We start from the raw sequence: 15526 nt of genomic DNA, 5'->3' as shown, positions 1-15526 counted from the left end.
ATGAACTGACCAAAGAAATTTTTCCTTGTTGATTAGAAGATTATTAAATAATGTTAAATAATTTATTATTCATTAAACGGGTTTAAAATAAAATCCCAATTGTCTTCAATTCGACTGAAAAATAAATTTGTTTGTAAAAAAAAAACCGATAAGACCACAGCAAGTGTTCAATATTAAATTAAGCTAAGTTTAAATATGGGTCGTTAGTTGTTGAAGTACTAATTTGAGATTTAAACAATTTCAAGTAGTTTTTTGTTAAAAGAAAAAATGATTCGAATTTAATTATAAACCTCAGCGGTTGCTTAATAGCTTAATGTGACTCAATATTGGCTTGAGTTATTCAGGATATGAAACATTTTTTTTTTATTTTTTATTTTTTATTTTTTTAATTGTGAAATGAGGTTTTAATTAATAATTTCCTGATATTCCACTGTCTGTACGTCCATCTTTGCACATTTTTACCGTCTAGACTAGATTTTCTTCAAATTTGGTTCAGGTGATTTTAATGCAATTCTGAAAGTTTTTTTTTTTGTTATTTAATATTTTGGCAAGCCCGTTTAACTGCCATACAATTTTTTTTTAAGTTGCTACAATTTTCTAGAAAACGGCTCTAACTATTTCGATTAAGATTTTCTCAAGAATTGTAAAGAAACTTTTGGTCATACACTTGCATAGGCTGTATCTCCTTTTATTTTTGAATATTTTGATTTTACTTTGGTTTTCTAAAATTTTTATTATGTTTGTTAATGAAAAGTTTAAATCAAAGTGTATACAAAAAAAAAACAGTTTTATGAAAAATACATAGTTTACAAAATCTAAACTAAAACATTTGAGATATTTTTAAGCAAATATGAATATTAAAAACGCGTATGATAATTTGACAATTTTGTATGCATGCATTAGTTATTTATATAAGCAAAATTTTAGCAAAAAATAGAAGTCCAACTAAAAATTTTCTTTTCAAAAAGATTCTGTGAGTTATTTATGATCCATTAGTATAGCATTTTTGTTTCAAACCGAAAACATACAAATATCATGTATGAAATGAAAATAAACACTAAGGTTTAGGTTGTGTCTGTTTTTACATTTAAACTAACCATGCAAGACTTTTTTCACTAGGGTTCCAGGATACAAATATTAAGTTTAGTACAATTGTTCTAAAATTTAAATTTATTAATTTAAAAGATTAACTTACTCGTATAAGCTTTCAGACATGAAAAAACAAATGCTTTTAAATTCAAATTAGGCCTGTTATTTGAAACATTTACAATTAATGAAGAAAACAAATTATATTTATTTTTGAATTATGTGTACATATTTAAAAAAAATTATGTTAAAAATCAGTTTTCTAATTTCTTGAAATTTCTTTAGAAAAGAATATCTTGTAGATAATACCATCATTTTTTCTAAGACCAAGTTCTAAAAAGACATTTTCATTTACACTATTATTAATGTAAGAACACTCAATTTTAAAAGACTGTTGGGTTTTTCTAGACACACAAATAGTACGCATACACCATAGTGACCAAATCAGTTATTTACTTCAGTTTATTAATTGAGCGCACTACTTGAATGATCTAGTTTTACATACAATTTCGAAGAATTTCAAAATACTCCAGTCAACGAATTTTAATAACTATAAATCGCACTAAATGTGTTTAAAAAAAATTAAATTTCACTTTCAATATAAACATTTGCACTATCTTACCGAAAGTATGATATTGGAGCTAAACGAAAGTATGAAATTGGTGCCTGGTTTCCAACATTAAGTGGCACTTCTTGATAGTATTACATAAAACAAATATTTTCGATAAAAGCAAATAGGTACTGTTTCTGTTTAGTTAAGGAAATTATTGGTTCATTATCCATTTGACAGGACGCTTCCCTCATTTTCTGACACCAACATCTGTTTCATTCGATAATAGGATTTAGCCTTGTTAATATGATCAGATCATCCAACTTGTAAATTTTTATAATTTTGCTAAATTTCTATCTTGTCATTATCAAATTTATAGATAAATAATGATTCAAATGCCGCAAATAGTAACAATTTAGTTTGTTAGGAAATCTCAACAAAACACTAAATCTTAAAGTTGTGTTTACTTTAAGCATGACCTGAGATCAGTGGAGCATCATACAATTTACTAAGCAATAACTTGGTTGTTAAAATGAGTATAACCACCACAATGCGTGTTATGACTGGAAAATTAAATTAAGTACAACGAAGTTTTCTTTTAAGTTTTAGTTGAAGATAGATTTGGAATTTTGGACAAGCATAGGATCTAACCTTAAAGTTCAACATTTACCACATTTTAAAATGCAGTGTGAAATAGCATACATATATCCATATACTGTACACACGCCTTAAGATATAATGTTCATGCCAAACCTACCTAAAGAGACTAACATACATAATCCAGGGGTACATAGGTCAGATTTGAGATTGTGATTTTTTTTTTTTTTTTGTAAATAAAACACAGATTATCTCTTTAGTCTGATTCATTTTTATCTTTGAGTTAAATAATCAACGAAAGTGGATTATTCAAGGTTTGAAGACTAAGACTTTTGAAGGCCGTAGAAATCGATGACACTCGAAGGTGAAATTTTTGTTCATAAAAAAAAAAGAAATCAAACTAAGTGTGAGATGTTATGTGTTTTTAAAATCACACCTTAGAATTGTTTTAAGTGTTTATTTTTTTTTATATTAATAGTTTGAAAATATGATTTTTTAAAAATTAAATTGTACTGCTGAATCTTATTTTTAAAGGATATCAAATATATCTTCTATAAGGTATTTTAAACAACAACGCAAAAAGGTTAAAAAAAAATTTTTTTATCAAATTTGTAGGACAGGTAAAACTTAACGTTTGTACAATTCCATTTCGTAACGATATAGAAAAGGCCGCGAACACTTAAATCTAAAACCGGGCAGCTATTTTTTTATTTCTGATATGCGATTTTTCAAACCCCTTTTTGGGGGTTTTAAACATAAGAAAATATTCCCTGGCAGTTTCCTTAAGTTTCGCAAGGTCTCAATCTTAAAGATTAGATCTATAAAACTCAATCGCTTCGGCAAGCCAAAAATTAAGAATAAAGCCTGGTACGCTGCTCGCGCTAAATTTTAGCCAAGATAAAATTTCCATACAAGTTATCGATAATTTGTATGGGACTCATTTTAGCCCAGCTAAAATTTTTCGATAATTTGTATGGGAGCTAAAATTTAGCGCGAGCAGCGTACCAGGCGTAAGCGGGAAAACATAACATTTTAGTTGAGATCCAAAATTCATGGTGTCCATTCGCTAACTATGGTTTCTATCAAGGTATAAAAAGACAAGGTATGATCATTAGAGCCGCCATCTTACAAAATGGGGTAATAAGGTTTTGACGTTTAATATTTGGCAAAGTCAAAAGAAACAACAATTTCCAAGACAAATTTGTTTACAACAACAATTTCAATGGCCAGCTGTCAAAACCTTAAGTATCCATTTTTAAGTTTTGACAGTTCTCGATACAGAGTTTTTCTAATGATCATACCTTCTCTTTTTATACCATGGGTTTGTATTACATATCTGAGGAACTTAAAGATAGGTCTGTTTGGGTTCTTTTTGCACAAAAATATGAAACCTGTCAAATTTTAAGGAGTGGGGATGAAATTCTCTCAGAGAAAGAAAAATTGTGTAAAAGTACCCAAACGCTTTTGGCACAAAATTTTCTGCTACTTTTTCTACAACAACAAAAATGTAAACAACAACACCAATTGAAAAAAAAATAAAGAAAGGAAAAATATCAAAACATTTGTTTTGTTTTACAAACACTTTTTTTATTCATTTTTTCATATAAATCATTTATAAAATAAAGCACTTCTTAACCATTAAAACACAAAAAATAAAAATAAAAACACAAAACATAGCCACATCGCCATATTTGTACTTCGTTTTGTTCATTAAAAAATGTAAACACAAATTAAAAAAAAAAAGAAATGAATAATATTAAAAACACTTTGTTTTATTTTTGAAACACTTTTTTTTGGTATTTTGTTCATAAAATATTAATTTGTTTTGAGCATCACTAAAACGAAATAAATAAAAAAAAACAAGAAAAAAAATCCACGCCACCATGTTTGTAGTTTGTTTTCTTTATGTTGTGCGACAAGAACAAATAAAGAAAAACAGAGAAAGCACTACCTTTTGACAGATTTCAGATTTTTGTTCGATGAAATTTTTTGGGCAGAAATTCGCAAGAAGGGGAAATTTTTTTCTCTCTCGCGGCCATCTTTTTTGTGAAAAAATGTACAATTTCAGAGTACCCAAACAGGAATTGGGTTAAAAAAGTTGAAAAAAGTTGAAATATTTCTGTTTTAGGCAGTACCCAAACAGACCTGATGAGTTCGGGGAGATTTCATAAAAACGAATTTGATTTTTTTGACAAGAGCAGATAAAATACTACCAAAACCCATGTAAAAAACATGATGCACTGAAAAGAATCCGTCAAGTCCTGAAAAATTTTTTTGGTCGAAGGGTGTTTTTTTTAGGGGTTGAGTTACATATATGTGAGAAAGGCTCAATTACAGCTGACATATGTACATTTTGTTTATTTTTTTTTTTTATTGGTGAAAAAGTTTCGTTTGTTATAAGAATTGTTATGAGAATATTAAAATTTACAATTAAAATGTATGTAGTTTAGAAAGTTATTTGAGTTAAAAGGTGATAGATAAAGTTCAGAATTAGTCCCATAAAAGCTTTGACAAAAATGGTACCCCAATGAAAATTGGTAAAAATGTTTCATTTACAACAGGCACCCAAAAACGAAGCAGACTATTTGAATATAAAAAATGAAAGGGTGTTTTTTAGGGAAATAAGGAAAATCCGCAATAGAAAGCAAGAATTAAGAGACTTAATAAAATAATAATGTTTTTTTTCGAGGAGAGAGTAAATGATAAATAAATTCAAAAAAGGCAATTTATAGATTTTTTGATCCTTCATCCTTATTGATAAAAAAAATTGTTTGCCAAGTTTCATGAGGTACCTAACAATTTTTTTATTTATTAATTTTGTGGACTATTTTACCTGTACTATACAATAGAATTTCATACTTCTGCCGTTAGTTGTAAGTTTTAGGTTCTAGCTATTAAATAAGGTCAAAAATATTGTCCCAAGGATATTGTTTAAATTTAATTTTATACGCCCTTTAAATGCTTCTTATTTTAACTTCCGCGTGAATCTGCTAGCAGATTAGGGCTGACAGATACTTCAAGGTCAAACTCAAACCTTAAAGCAAATACAAAATTTGTTGATACTCTAAGATTAATAATATTCAATTCAACAATAACAGCAAACATGTATGTAAATCTTCATACATATGTAAATATTTCAAACAAATTTATCAGACGAAAAAACTTTCTCAGGTCATAATGTGCGCACATTGTCAATTTTGTATAGTAAACCCAATCTTGTACACAAATTGTTCAAGCACTCACATTCCATTACCTCAATCTTTATTAACCACTACTATACTTTCATCTTCATCACTTTCGTTTTATTTCCAATCCATTGCTTGCACCTGTTTAGGTTTTGTGACCTAATTTCCAAAAGGAAACAGGTTTCAACTTGTTTATAAAAATGTTTTACTATCATATGAGGGAGCCAAGAAGAAGAGATACTGAGATACTATTAAACAAAAAAATCCAATAGCAGAGTTACATAAAAATCTTCGGGCAATTATTGTAAGGTACTAATTTAAATTTAAACTTGTAAATTTAACATATAGTCGCGATAAAACAACGGATTGTATTATTATAGTTTCGCTATCTTTTGATTTCCATCATATGCTCTGGTGGTGAAATCTTTCAAAAAAATAAAACAAAATAAATAAAAAAAGAAAAACAACGAAAATTTAATAAATTATGCGTATAAAATAGCCATTTATTTGTAAATAAGAAGATTCGAAAGCTGTACCTACAGATTGATTTTGTAATATTGCATAGTCATAAAAATCAATGAATAAATTCTCTATTGCATAATCGATCGAACGAAACTGTATTAATAACTAAAACTAAAAAATAAAAAAAAAACTTGAATGAATGATATCAATGAAAAATTACATAATAATTTTCTAATGATGTGTATATTTTTTAAGGTTAATAGCCTGTGATGGACTTCCTATAAGTTTATTCACTTTGAAAATATATATGGCGATCGTGTAGGAATTCAAAAAGTTATTTCAATGGGCTATTATATATACGAATCATAAAGTCATCCGGGGGAAACCCGGTTTTTGTGCGAGAGATGAGTAAAGTGTGTGACGAAAATTGGATTAATATCTTTACGTTTGAAGTTGAAGAACGAAGGTTTAGACTCGTACCCATCTTTTATCATTTTTTTTAGATTTTAAAGAAATAATAATAAATTGAACGATTTTTGGGTCACTGTGGTGTATGCGTACTTTTTTCTCTAGGAAATTAGTTTTTTTTTTAACCAATTGGTTTTTAACTATCTGATTTTTCGTTTCGATTGTTTAAATTTTAATCAGAAGATCTTTATTGGCACACAATGCACTTTACCATGCCGATTATTGTATGATACATACTTATAATTCATTTTTAACTTTCAATTTGAAATTTTCTTTAGCTCGATGAGTAAAACGTTACTGCAGTACGTCTTATGACCTACCAGATAGGGCTGTAAAAGTAACGACAAGATGAGTACCCGCATGTATACGTTACTTTTGATACTAGTACCCGCATCAATAATATCGTTACTCGTTACTTTCGTATGCTCCGTATTTTTCGTATATTTCGTATGTTTCGTGTGCTTCGTATGTTTCGCATGTTTCGTATGTTTCGTTACTTTCGTTACTTTCGCATGCTTCGTACGTTTTGTACATTTCGTACATTTCGTATATTTCATGTATTTGATACGTTTCGTATGTTTGGTATTGTAAGTATGTTTCGTACGTTGGTATAAGGGTGAAAAAAAACAAAAACAATTTGTATAATCTAAGCTACATTTTAAAGTCATAAACATTAATTTAAGTTGCGGCGTTCTCATGTTATAAGAGTTTGAAGGTAGCTATACCGATTTTTTTTCGATTTTTTTTAATCAAACGTGGAAACTTTTTTTATTTTGTTCCTAATTTTTCGACAGAATTTTATCAATTTTTTGTTTATATTCGTTCAGTAATCTTATTACAATTCTTTAGAGACCTTCTTTTCAAAAGTACATCGCATAGGTCTCGAAATATTAACACTTCAATACAACCATGTCGAACAATTTTTCATTTTTTTTTCTGTTGAGAGTGATTTTCAAACCTCGTTTTCTCTGCTTTTTTTTTAGTTGAAAATTTTGCACTGAAAATTAACAAATTTTTTCAAAAACCAAAACACTTTTGTACATTCTTAAGCTACATTTCAAGCCCATTAACAAAAAGGTCATAAACACATTGGTTGCGGCATGGGTATATTTCGGCCACATAGAGAAAATACTAAAACGTCTCTTTTGATATTTTTGTATAAATTATTATAGATAGATATCACAACTATACCTTGGCACTACTGTTTTTATCGAGACAAAAGTAAACTCCAGATAATTATCTGGAGTTAGCATTCCGACTACGGTAACGATATAGATACGACATGCTAAATGCGACAAATTGAGTGTATCACTTCGTTTCGTATCTCATATATCGGATGATTTACCATTGAAATTGGAATGGGGTCGGTACTCGTATGTTTCGTATCTCGTATTTTTCGTTACTTCAGTACCCAGTAACGAAACATGCTAGTAACGATACTGTTTAGAAAGTAACGTTTCGTTACTCGTTACTGAAGCAAATACCCGCATTTTAGTAACGAATACATACGATTTGCTACAGCTCTACTGCCAGATAACAGTATTTTTTAAATATTTAGAACAGTTTTTTATTTTATTGTTTTTAACTTCGATTCAAAATATTGTTTAAAAAAAAACTACTCTTATCTTACTTCATATTCGGAATGATGTGTACCATAAACGAATTTATTTAGACATACAACAGAGAACTAACTCGTTTCTCATAGTGACACATCAATTCGCTTTTACTCCGTCCTGTTCTTGGTAAAAATTCACAACATGATTTCTGCACGTCATCGCGTTGATTTCTTGCTGCTTTACTTTGACGATGTGTTTGTTCACACCGCGTCACACTGTGTTCTGTTTTGCCAGGACAGAAATATATTCCAGACATAGCGCCAGGTCAGGTTCTGGTCCTTTAGCGACCTTCATAATAACATTAATCGGATATTCATGTGTATTGTGTAGGTTAAGTAATGTGAATAAATATTTTAAATTAAATAGTTTTATTAATTTATTTTAATGGTTTGCTGACATGTTGATAATTTAATGCACCATGCATTTTACATAGTAACAAATCACAAAATGAAATATCAATTCGAAATATAATACTTTATTCCATGATTGCAATCTGGTACTAAAATAAAACAAAACAAAAATGGCAACAAAACTGGCAAAGAATAAACGTGCCCTCATGTCAAGTGTAGAAACCCTAACTCAAGCATGTATGTAGTTTAATTGGCAAACAACATAATTTATTGAATATAACGTAGTCATCATGATTTATATGTACTTACGTTAAATATATTTTTTTTTATAAATGAACTAAAAAGTTGTTGCATCTTAATATCGCTAATCAGAGATTCAGATTTCTGAAACAATAATATTTTATGTTGAATTTAATCTATATTAAGGGCTGTGGTAGGAAAGCATAAATTCAACTATAAGAAAGTTTATACACAGAGCTGATAGTATACCTCATAAATTTTGTTTGTAGTATAAATTTAAAGATTCGACTAAAGCTTAGGTGTGAACCAATATTTTTAAGCTAGTTGGCTAAGATTCCTTCCACTTACATTGGTCTTACAGTTTAACGACTGTCTTAAAATGTATATTTAAATAGTCTAGGTGTTGCCGTTGTGTTCAAATATTTTTTGTGTGTTTGAAGTCAACTTGTGAGAAAATTGCATCCATCGCTGGAACAAAATTTTCTTGTTCACAAAAATCTTGATCTAAATTAAAAAAAAAAACAATACGGCAAGAGCAGCAATTTTCCACCTTTAGAGGTTAAAGTATTTTTAGCTCTCGACGTTTGAAAAAAAAGATCATCGCAATAAGTAAATGTCCGAAACGGAAGACTTGAGATCCGGAGGCTATGAAAAGAGCCATTGAAATGGTTAGGTCCAAATGTTGTGGCTTTTAAAAAGAAAAAAACTATGCTCATAAGATTTTGCAAAATTAAAAACCCTGATACTGGAAGTTTAGTTAACTTAAAGTAAGTTTTTTCACCTTGCATGAAAAAAAAATACCTAGGCCTAGGTGGTCCAAATTACCCCCTACTTTTTATTTTTAACGTTTTTGAGTTTCTTCAATATTCATTTTTTGTAATTTTTTCTATTAAGTGATTTGTATTAGCGCTGTTAATTTATTCATAAGAATGAATTATTGTTTTGCTTTAAATAAATATCAATGGTAAAAATTTTAAATTTTATTACAAAAAATATGATTGGAGGTCCATATACACCGACTTTACTCTATATATGGGGCGCCCTTTACCACCGCCGCCGATGGGTTCTCTTTTAGCTGGAATGGCTTTTAGGCAATAAAATCACAATTTTTTTAGTGAAAAACAAACAATAAACAACAATGTGCATCTCAAAGGTAAATCAATGGCAAGGAAAGACAAAAACAAAAAAATAGAATAGAAATGTTGTCTAGGAAATAATAATTCTCTTGAAACCTTTAAAAATACGATTTAAACAGTCCTTTTGATATTAGCCGTGTTTTATTATCATCGTGATCCAGATCAGATCATTGTATTTATTTGCTTTACAACAAAAGCAGGATTTCACTTTGTTATTGTTAAGCTTTTAAATGCAATTATTATCTGATCTGGATCACAACCAAATTAAACACGGCTATTATGCATGCTTATATAGGTATTTTTTTTTTGTATTTTTCGTTAAAAAAAATTAACTAGAAAACACGTTATTTTAGGTGTAACCGTTTTTTCTCAAATTAAGTAGAAAATTACCCCTTTTGCATAACCGAATAGAATCCCTCCCACACGATTTATGATTTAATTTGTCTCTCGAAATTTATACGGTCTAGTATTTTTTGCCCAATCCTGGAAAAAACCATGAGTACTATTTTTATTTAGATGCAAAAAGTCGAGAAATTTTTCATAAAACAATCTTCAAAAACACTGCGTTTTCAACTGGCAATAAATTAAACAGAAAACAATGTGCTCAGTGCCTATTTAAATAAGAAGGTAATAATTCAAACCAAAACACTTGAGCCTCATAACAGAGGTATAAAATAAATTTGATTTTGTATTTAAACGGAAATTAAATTTTCCACCTCTGGAATTTTGGCCAATCCGTATAAAAGAGTTCATTAAAATATTCAATTGAATCATGCATTTTTTACTTACTAATTATAGCTTTATCAAGAAATAAATTTGAGTACAGAATTGAGTTCTTAACTAAAAAACAATCAAAATATTTATCGTCAACCGCATGCCAAAAACGAAAAAATCTTATGAAGTAAGTTTTGGTTATGCAACGTAATTTTTTCTAATTTATTCATTTATGTACAACAACAAAATTGTCAATAAACCATCGAACATTGTGAAAGTCATCAAATAAAGCAGTCAATGAGGCAAAATGTATGAGAGACGCACAACTTCATAATGACTCCAGACAACCTTAAACTTAGTTATCTTCTTTTTTTTTATTATTATCTTGGCTTGCGCTTGGTTAATAGAAAACGAAAAAAAAAAAAAATAAAAAAAAATCTCTCTGGAAAATAAATACTCGTACAGTAGAAAAAAAACTGGAAACGGATTTTACTTTCGCATGCAAAGCAAATTTAGCGACAGCCATTATTGCAGACTTACGAACGAACGGTTAACGAAAAAGAGAGTAATGAAGAATACCATCTCCATTTACCACAAATACCGCTGTATAACACACCTACCAACCAGCTACCACGGCCAAGTAGCAAGCAGTTGTTGGTAGTTTGAAAGCAAAAGTTAAAACGTTGAACCAAAACTCAACCGACTGTAAACGTATTTTCTCCTTTTCCTCAGTTTTTTTTTTGCTGTTGAACTGTGCTGTTAACGAAAGGCCTTGTGCTGGGGGAAAAGGGGAGGTATATGGACTTTGCACAGAGATGCACGATGCGTTGATTATACAAAATGCAAAAGAGAATCAAAATTGGTATGAGTTTATTTTCAGAATATTAAAATTGAAAGTCTTTTACAAGCCAGTTAACTTTTAACTTGTAGTCTTAACTTGAGTATAGTCTTGACTTATCATTTTGCCATCATATTCGCATTTGGACTTTGATAGTTTGCAAAAGAAAATAATAATAATATTTTCAAATAACTATAACATTCCTGCGAATATGGTATAGCGAATTGGTAAATTGGTTAAAGAAGACGTGACGTGATATCTTAACCGTGGAATGTGTATATTATGTTGACCATAAACATTCATATGTTTGAAGTGGGGTAAATCTTTTGGTTTAAGTAGCTTATTGTGGTGTCTGTTTTGTTTTTTTTTTTTTAAAGGAATTTCTGTACAAAATGTTTTAGCGAATAGAATATGTGAGGTAGGGCAATATGAGTGACGTTACCTCAAGTAATTGGTTAATTTAATGAGAAATTAATTTATATCGAAATACTTTTGAAGACTTTTTAGAAAAAAAATTGGAAACAGGATCTTCAATGTCGTTTAATTAATTGGGAAAACCAGAAATCAAAAAGCTCAAAATAAATTTTAACTCTACATTTGGAGTAATCAACAAAAAACTTTGCACAATACAATACCCCTTTTGTTCATTTATTGTTGATATGTTGGAATAAACATAGTAGATATGTAGGTATTAAAGGGCAAACTTAGGTTAGGTTAGGTTCAAAAAGGTCGTTTTTCTGAAAAACGTTTCTAACGATTTTGATTAAAAAAATACAAAAATACATGTATTGTGACAAAAATAAACTTTCAAAAAAATATTTTTTGGATTTTGAGAGAAAATTTATTTTCAATTTTAAAACATATGTACATATAATACAGTAAAATAAGGAGAAAAAAGGGGTAAATCTCGGAATGAATGTTAGTAGAATTTTTTTTTGCTCAATATCTTCCTTTTGCCATTCTATAACAATATAACATATCTCAAAAGTCTAGAAAAATCTCATGTCCGATTGTCGCGATTTCAAGGTCAAATCGCGAAATGGAGATTTTCAAAATTAGCAAAAATAGGCTATGGTATTATATAGACATATGATACATGATTTCAAGGTATTTTTTAATGCTGATTCTCTGGAAAAAGTTATACCTGTTTTCATCTGTCAACTCATATTATTATAACAGTTGCAAACTTACTGCAACGTCCAGAGACGTCAGATTGCCTTGATTTTAGATTTTTTGGAATCAGCATTAAAAAATACCTTCAAATCATGTATCATATGTGTATATAATACCATAGACTATTTTTGCTAATTTTGAAAATCTCCATTTCGCGATTTGACCTTGAAATCGCGACAAGCGGACATGAGATTTTTCTAGACTTTTGAGATATGTTATAGAATGGCAAAAGGAAGATATTGAGCAAAAAAAATTTCACATTCATTCCGAGGTTAAACCCTTATTTGACTGGATTAATATTGTATCATGAATTTCGAAATGCCATGAATTTAATTTAAAAGAAATTATTTGATTTCTTTCTGTTGTTGTGAAAAAGAAAAGGTTTTTCAAGTCCAAATAGATTTTAGTTTACACATTAATTAACTAAATGACCGAAAATGACCTTTGTAGGTATTTATCTTAAACAATTGACTTTTTATGTATTTTATTTTAACACTGAAACCAAAGTTTTTTTCTAGGTAAAATTCAAAAGAAGAATGTTTTTCATGTTATCTATTTTTTCATAATGTCAAGGGTAAGCCATTCTACTTTAATGAAATGGTAAATTAAATTTAATTACTCTTAAGTTAAAATCGCAAATAATTTCTTGAACTGCATTTTCACACACATAGTAATCAACAAGTCAAACCAAATTTATGATTTTATACTTCCGGTATTAACTTATCTTAATAAGGTAGTTAAATCAGTGCTGGACATTATGTACCTTTTCAAATTTTCAATACACTGAGGGAAAAAATAAATTGAAGTTGAAACGTCATTGTTTCAAAGTTGAACTACTTTGATTTATGTGAAACCATCAAAAATTAACCTATTTTCCACGTTGATTTTAAAATGTTCATCTTCAACGCAAAATCATTCCGAATAATAGTTAAATCAATGTGGTTTTCATTGATTTCACGTTGTTTTATGGTGGCTTTTCCCTCAGTGTAGGTATACAAAAGATATTTTTGTTTCTTTAAAAAAGAAAAACTAAAAATTAAGGAGCTATAAAATATTAACAAATTTATTGTGTTTGTTTTTAAACATTTAAATATAAAGTGAAGTATGTATGTTGTTATTATGGTTTCCCTTAATTTGGATCTATGTATATGTTTTTTTTATGCCTCCCCAGAATTCTGCTAGTTATAGAAATGTTTCTTACTTGTCATTTTGCAAGGGATTCCCTTCTTTCATTTAAATTATTGAATTAAATGAACACATTAACTTCATGGCTGTGTTAACCATTTGAATTTGTTCAGCTTTTATTTTGTACAGTTTTTATTTGAGAAAAAAAAACATTTTTATTTCTTTCTTAGATTATAAAAATAATTATAATTTTTAAAATGAAAATAATCATTTAAAATACTCCCTAGAGCCTACACCAATATTCAGATCTTTTAAACAAGATAAACAAATTTGCTTTCTGAATTATATAATGATTGCTGGAAGCTGCGCTCTTTTATACTTAATCTTCGTCAAAAGTCTTATAATCCATTCATCCACTGATTCACAGTTACATTAGCTTTTGTTTTCTTTTTATAATACTTTTAATCTTATTATCTTTTTAAATAGTTATTAACTGGCTTACATTTGTGCATTGAAAACACAAGCAGGGGTGTTGATGTTGATTCCGTCTTTAAATCTTCAAATAATATAGCTCTTTGGTGCCCTATCGGCTTAGGGAAATACGTATTGCCAAATTGAAAATTATAAATTAGTCACAAACAGTTAGAGGCATTTAAATGCAAATTTTAAATTTTGCAAAAAAATCATAATTCTAGATAAATTATGCAAACCCATCTATTTGTTTAAGTATACCTTAAACAAAAAAAAAAAATGACAAAAAACTAGTTTATTCGTTTATATGTTTATCTATGGAAATTTTTGGTGTTTCTATGAATTCCCATAGAAATTGAAAGTAAAAAGTAAAACAAACTATTTCCTTATTTAATTTTTATAAACTACTTTTTAAATTTAAATATAATTCAAATTTAAAAACTAATCTCATAGTTTTGGTTCAATTTTTTTTGTCAGAAAATTTATTATTAGATTTAATTTGTTTTTAGTTTTCGATCAAGATCAATAAAATTTTTATTAAGATGCTGGTTATGGCGATCAGGGAAGCGAATTATTAAATATTTTTAAATTGATGGTTCAAAGTGATTCATTCGATTTAAAACACAAATGCGATACTAAATGAGTAACTAACTGAATAAACTAAGTTTCACAGTTTAAAGAATTTTGTTCATGTAACAATTTTACTATTTGCCGTTAAATATCTATTTCTATATTTCCTGGTGACTTTGGATCAGGAAGATAAAGGAATACATTTGATCAAAAACAAAAAATTGTAAAAATGCCCAATGTGATTTGTATGTTTAATGAACCTGGAAACTGTTAATAAATGATATAAAAGTAAAACTTAAAAAAACAGTATGAACATGCCTCAAAATAAAAAAATTAAATATTTCAAAAACTAGAACTGTTAGATAAAATCAATATGATTTTTGGGCTTAATTAACCTAAACCCATAGAATTTGATAGAAATTTACCTGTTCCGTCAACTTAGGCATTAAGTCTGTTATTGTAGAATAACACCCAACTGCTGATAACATAACTTATTATACATATAAGTTTTTTTTTACATAATCTTGGTGCTTAGAAAAAGCTTTGCTCAGTGCTGAATTTAAGAAAAATCATACTAAGCTTAGCCAAAAGCACACCTTAAGTAATTGTAGGTTTGAAAAATTATGGTTTGATGGCTGATATTTTGATAATTTATAATTGGGCTTGATGATCGATATGAAAAAATGCAATCAATTAAAAAACTAATTCATTCTTTTTCCCAACGTTTCTCCGGTTTTTTCCGGCTTCATCAGGGGGTTTGGATTTATTAGTTCTTAAAGAAACAATTAACAATGAAATGTTTGATGAATGAAAAACTAATAATAATTTGTACATTTAAATAATTTAAACAATTTGATTACTATTGCACTTACTTTTGTTGTTAATAAATTACATTGAAGAACAATTTATATAAAATAAAATTAAAAATAAACTTTTAAAACTTTA

General features: G+C 28.5%; 1 protein-coding gene across 1 annotated transcript in view; it reads left to right on the top strand.

Moving 5' to 3' along the window:
- Positions 1-15526, top strand: part of LOC129913550 (all trans-polyprenyl-diphosphate synthase PDSS1) — a 45131-nt gene that overhangs the window by 1806 nt on the left and 27799 nt on the right. The gene's annotated exons all lie outside the window — the stretch shown is intronic.

The sequence above is a fragment of the Episyrphus balteatus genome, chromosome 3 (genome assembly GCF_945859705.1).
Source record: "Episyrphus balteatus chromosome 3, idEpiBalt1.1, whole genome shotgun sequence".
Lineage (NCBI taxonomy): Eukaryota > Metazoa > Arthropoda > Insecta > Diptera > Syrphidae > Episyrphus > Episyrphus balteatus.
The sequence above is the reverse complement of the archived record's forward strand: the minus strand, read 5'-3'. Positions and strand labels throughout refer to the sequence as shown.